The 6,000-nt window shown below is 46.7% G+C and overlaps 1 non-coding gene across 1 annotated transcript; it reads right to left on the minus strand.

Moving 5' to 3' along the window:
- Window positions 1-690: 690 nt before the first annotated feature.
- LOC123481525 lies at window positions 691-743 on the minus strand. Its single transcript, XR_006657171.1, has one exon. It is a non-coding gene; the product is annotated as a U7 small nuclear RNA (small nuclear RNA).
- Window positions 744-6,000: the final 5,257 nt, after the last annotated feature.

A 6,000-nucleotide genomic window follows, 5' to 3' on the forward strand; every position in this document is an offset into this window, starting at 1 on the left:
AAAGTAGCAGGTTACCTTGCAGTGTATTGATCGAGATAATCCAATTTTTTAAGCAGGATGTCTTAATTCTGTACGCCATTAATATAGCATTAAGCCCCAGGGGTTACAGTTCCTCCAATTCACCCATATGGTCTTTGGGAGCTGCTGCTTTCTGCCTTGAGTGGGTACCATAAGTTACATTGGTGGTTTCTTGGCATGCTCTTGATACATCCCAAAAGGCACCCTATTCCCTGTATAGTGCACTACTTTTGACCAGAGCCCTATGGGCCCTGGTCAAAGTTAATGTACTAAAAAGGGAACAGGGTGACATTTGGGACGCAACCTCACTATAAAAAGTAGGACAAAATTATCCCACACCGGCATTTTATAGTCAGCTGCTGCTACGAGACAACTTGGTCACCCATAGACATTCACAAAGCCAGCACTTAATGGATTCATGAATAATGAAAACTTTGACTGACTAATCCATATTATGAAGAGATCTGTGAGAGCTTTCCCACATGAAAAAAATACTATAGTAAACTATGGTATAAATGCTGTAGTATTACAATGTTTACATACTATAATATTCACTGTAGTGTTTTTGTGGACTTTACTGTAGAATATTGTAGTATTTACTGTAGTGTTTTTGCAGACATGACTGTAGTATTTACTATTATGTTTTAGTTTTATTATCTTTGACATAGAAGTGGGGGCTTTGTCCTTGAGGAAACCTACTGGACAAATATTAAAAGAGCACATTTTCCATAACTTTTAAGTAGGTAGGACTGGGGGTTGTATGGATAGGTTCAGCTTCTACTCATTTCTATAACCTGTAGGGAACACAATATATGGTCTATATACTTGGCATGTATGTTTCTCACTCATGGGTAGGACAAATTGGGATAAGGGGAGAGGAATGGGCAGGGTATATGCAAATTAAATATTAGCATATCAATACAGTGTGTAGAATAGTATTCCCTACAGTATACTACAGTGTACTACATAAATCCTGTAACGAAGACGCTGTGAGTCGAGAAGCAGGTGCAGGTGAAACGTTTAATAAAACAACAAACATGGAACGAGACAACATAGCAGTAGCGTCTAAGCATAACCACAGGAATAATACTGACTGGGGAATGAACCTAAGGGAGTGCCAGATATAGGGGAGGTAATAAGTGAGTTAATGGAGTCCAGGTGTGCCTCATGATGACGTGCAGGTGCGCGTAATGATGGATCCCAGGACCAGTGGTTAGTATACCGGCAATATATGTGACAGTACCCCCCCACCTTACTTAGGACAGGACCCTCTCCCGAATCGTAGACGGGTCATCTGCCTTGGTGTTCTTTGAACCTGGGCGATAGGTCAGCGTGAAGTCGAACCTTGTGAAGAAAAGGGCCCACCTTGCTTGGCATGAATTCAGCCTCCTCGCTGTCCGTATGTACTCCAGGTTCCGATGGTCGGTGAGGATGACGAATGGTTACTTGGCGCCCTCCAGCCAGTGTCTCCACTCCTCTAATGCCAACTTCACCGCCAGGAGCTCTTGATCACTGATGTCATAATTCCTCTCTGCAGTGGACAGTTTCCTAGAGTAATATGCACACAGATACAATTTCTATGGATTACCCTGTCGTTGACCCACCTCCACCACAAAGGATATCGTGGGATCTGGGTGTTTGAGCAATGGGGCGTCCCTTGAGTAGATGGAAGGCCTCGTCGGCTAATGGGCTCCACATCAACCTACGGGGACAACCGTTGAGGAGAGAGATGAGACGGGCTGCAACGGAGCTGAAGTTCCTGATGAAACGGCGGTAGAAGCTGGCAAACCCCAAAAACCGTTGTAACCCCTTTATGGTTGTCGGGACTGGCCATGACCTTACCGCATCTACCTTCTTGTCATCCATCCTCTCTCCCTGCGGGCTGATTTGGTAGCCTAAGAAGGAGACAGCCTTCTGATGAAATCGGCACCTCTCAGCCTTGACAAACAGGTGGTTTGCCAGGAGGTGTTCCAGGACTGCTCAAACGTGAGTGATGTGATCCTCCAGGGTAGCCGAGTAGACCAGGATGTCATCGATACACACGACCACCTGGCGTCCGAGCATGTCCCTGAACACCTCGTTAACGAATGCCTGGAACACTGACGGAGCATTGGCTAAACCAAAAGGCATCACCAAGTACTCGTAGTGACCAGACATCATGCTAAACGCAGGTCTTCCACTCATTCTCCTCCTGGATGCGGATGATATTGTATGCACTCCGCAGGTCCAGTTTGGTAAAGAACCGGGCCCCACGGAGCTGTTCGATGGCTGCCGGCACCAACGGGAGAGGGTAACGGTACTTTGTGGTGATTTCATTGAGTCCTCTGTAATCAATACATGGACGTAACTTGATGATTGAGTTGGAGGCATGCTTGGCCACGCAGTCATGGGTGAACAGGGAGTACAGGGCACGCACCCTTGTGGGGCCCCAGTGTTGAGGATCAGCGAAGTGGAGATGTTGTTTCCTACCTTCACCACCTGGGTGCGGCCCGTCAGGAAGTCCAGGACCCAGTTGCACAGGGCGGGGTTCAGACCCAGGGCCTCGAGCTTAATGATGAGCTTGGAGGGTACTATGGTGTTGAATGCTGAGGTATAGTCAATGAACAGCATTCTTACATAGGTATTCCTCTTGTCCAGATGGGATAGGGCAGTGTGCAGTGTGATGGCGATTGCATCGTCTGTGGGTCTATTGGGGCGGTAAGCAAATTGAAGTGGGTCTAGGGTGACAGGTAAGGCAGAGGTGATATGATCCTTGACTAGTCTCTCAAAGCACTTCATGATGACAGAGGTGAGTGCTACGGGGCGATAGTAATTTAGTTCAGTTACCTTTGCTTTCTTGGGTACAGGAACAATAGTGGCCATCTTGAAGCATATGGGAACAGCAGACTGGGAAAGGGAGAGATTGAATATGTCCGTAAACACACCAGCCAGCTGGTCTGCGCATGCTCTAAGGACGCGGCTAGGGATGCCGTCTGGGCCGGCAGCCTTGCAGGGTTTAACATGCTTAAATGTCTTACTCATGTCGGCCACGGAGAAGGAGAGGCACAGTCCTCGGTAGTGGGCCTCGTCGGGGGCACGGTGTTGTCCTCAAAGCGGGCAAAGAAAGTGTTTAGCTTGTCTGGAAGCGAGACGTCAGTGTCGGCGACGTGGCTGGTTTTCCTTTTGCAGTCCATGATTGTCTGTAGACCCTGCCACATACGTCTCGTGTCTGAGCAATTGAATTGCGACTCCACTTTGTCTCTTGAACAGCGATGAGAGTACCAACGCTCCCGAAGTAGGTTATCCAGACGGATGGCCCTCGCAATGAGTGCGTCCAAGGAGAGGTTGTCGTCTCGACAGGCTAATTCCGTCTGGACCTCCTCGCACAGACCTCTTCTGAATAGCGTACGAAGCTCCGGCTCGTTCCATCCGCTGGATACTGCTACTGTCTGGAAGGTGAGCGCGTACTCAGCTCACCTTCTGCCGTAATTGGAGTAAGCGCTCATCCCCCTCTCTGCCCTCCGGGGGATGATCGAAGATGCATTTGAACAGAGCCATGAACCCCTCATATGAATCTAGCTCCTCCTCTCCTCTATCCCAGACGGCCGTGGCCCATTCCAATGCCCGCCCAGTCAGCAGAGAAATAACTGTGGCAACCTTAGACCTCTCGGTGGTGGGAGCTCCCATCTGGTGCGTAAAGTAGAGGGAGCACTGAAGTAGGAAGTCACGGCATTTAGATGGATTGCCGTCATATTTATCCGGGAGGGACAAACGGGCATCGCTGATCTGAGCTGGTTGCTGAATGGGCTGTTGTGCTGGCTCGCTGGGTCGACTGGCTGTAGAGTATCCTCCGCTAGTTGACGGCAACGCCTCCCGGGTATGTCCGAGACTTGCACACTGTGAAGAACCTCTCGCAAAGCCGTCCCCAGTTGTGCCAGCTGGTCCTGGTGTTGATGTAAAAGGCATCCCTGCCCGTCGACCGTCTGAGAGATATTTTGTTCTCCTGCTGCTTCCATTGTTGAAGTCTGTATTCTGTAACGAAGATGCTGTGAGTTGAGAAGCAGGTGCAGGTGAAACGTTTAATTAAACAACAAACATGGAACGAGACAACATAGCAGTAGCGTCTAAGCATAACCACAGGAATAATACTGACTGGGGAACCTAAGGGAGTGCCAGATACAGTTGAAGTCGGAAGTTTACATACACTTAGGTTGGAGTCATTCAAACTCGTTTTTCAATCACTCCACAAATTTCTTGGTAACAAACTATAGTTTTGGCTAGTCGGTTAGGACATCTACTTTGTGCATGACACAAGTAATTTTTCCAACAATTGTTTACAGACAGATTATTTCACTTATAATTCACTGTATCACAATTCCAGTGGGTCAGAAGTTTACATACACTAAGTTGACTGTGCCTTTAAACAGCTTGGGAAATTCCAGAAAATGATGTCATGGCTTTAGAAGCTTCTGATTGGCTAATTGACATCATTTGAGTCAATTGGAGGTGTACCTGTGGATGTATTTCAAGGCCTACCTTCAAACGCAGTGCCTCTTTGCTTGACATCATGGGAAAATCAAAAGAAATCAGCCAAGACCTCAGAAACAAAATTGTAGACCTCCACAAGTCTGGTTCATCCTTGGGAGCAATTTCCCAATGCCTGAAGGTACCACGTTCATCTGTACAAACAACAGTACGCAAGTATAAACACCATGGGACCATGCAGCCGTCATACCACTCAGGAAGGAAACGCGTTCTGTCTCCTAGAGACCTACTTTGGTGCGAAAAGTGCAAATCAATCCCAGAACAACAGCAAAGGACCTTGTGAAGATGCTGGAGGAAACAGGTACAAAAGTATCTATATCCACAGTAAAATGAGTCCTATATCGACATAACCTGAAAGGCCGCTCAGCAAGGAAGAAGCCACTGCTCCAAAACCGCAGAACAGACAACGGTTTGCAACTGCACATGGGGACAAAGAGCGTACTTTTTGGAGAAATGTGTTCTGGTCTGATGAAACAAAAATATAACTGTTTGGCCATAATGACCATTGTTATGTTTGGAGGAAAATGGGGAATGCTTGCAAGCCGAAGAACACCATCCCAACCGTGAAGCACGGGGGTGGCAGCATCATGCTGTGGGGGTGCTTTGCTGCAGGAGGGACTGGTGCACTTCACAAAATAGATGGCATCATGAGAAGGAAAATTATGTGGATATATTGAAGCAACATCTCAAGACATCAGTCAGGAAATTAAAGCTTGGTCGCAAATTGGTCTTACAAATGGACAATGACCCCAAGCATACTTCCAAAGTTGTGGCAAAATGGCTTAAGGACAACAAACTCAAGGTATTGGAGTGGCCATCACAAAGCCCTGACCTCAATCCTATAGAAAAATGTGTGGGCAGAACTGGAAAAGTGTGTGCAAGCAAGGAGGCCTACAAACCTGATTCAGTTACACCCTCTCTGTCAGGAGGAATGGGCCAAAATTCACCCAACTTATTGTGTGGAAGCTTGTGGAAGGCTACCCGAAACGTTTGACCCAAGTTAAACAATTTAAAGGCAATGCTACCAAATACTAATTGAGTGTATGTAAACTTCTGACCCACTGGGAATGTGATGAAAGAAATAAAGGCTGAAATAAATCATTCTCTCTACTATTATTCTGACATTTCACATTCTTAAAATAAAGTGGTGATCCTAACTGACCTTAGACAGGGAATTTTTACTAGGATTAAATGTCAGGAATTGTGAAAAACGGAGGTCAAATGTATTTGGCTAAGTTGTATGTAAACTTCCGACTTCAACTGTGTGGTCCTCTGTAGCTCAGCTGGTAGAGCACGGCGCTTGTAATGCCAAGGTAGTGGGTTCGATCCCCGGGACCACCCATACACAAAAAATGTATGCACGCATGACTGTAAGTCGCTTTGGATAAAAGCGTCTGCTAAATGGCATATTATTGTTATTATTAACTGTATAGGGGAGGTAATAAGTGAGGTAATGGA

The sequence above is a fragment of the Coregonus clupeaformis genome, chromosome 20 (genome assembly GCF_020615455.1).
Source record: "Coregonus clupeaformis isolate EN_2021a chromosome 20, ASM2061545v1, whole genome shotgun sequence".
NCBI lineage: Eukaryota > Metazoa > Chordata > Actinopteri > Salmoniformes > Salmonidae > Coregonus > Coregonus clupeaformis.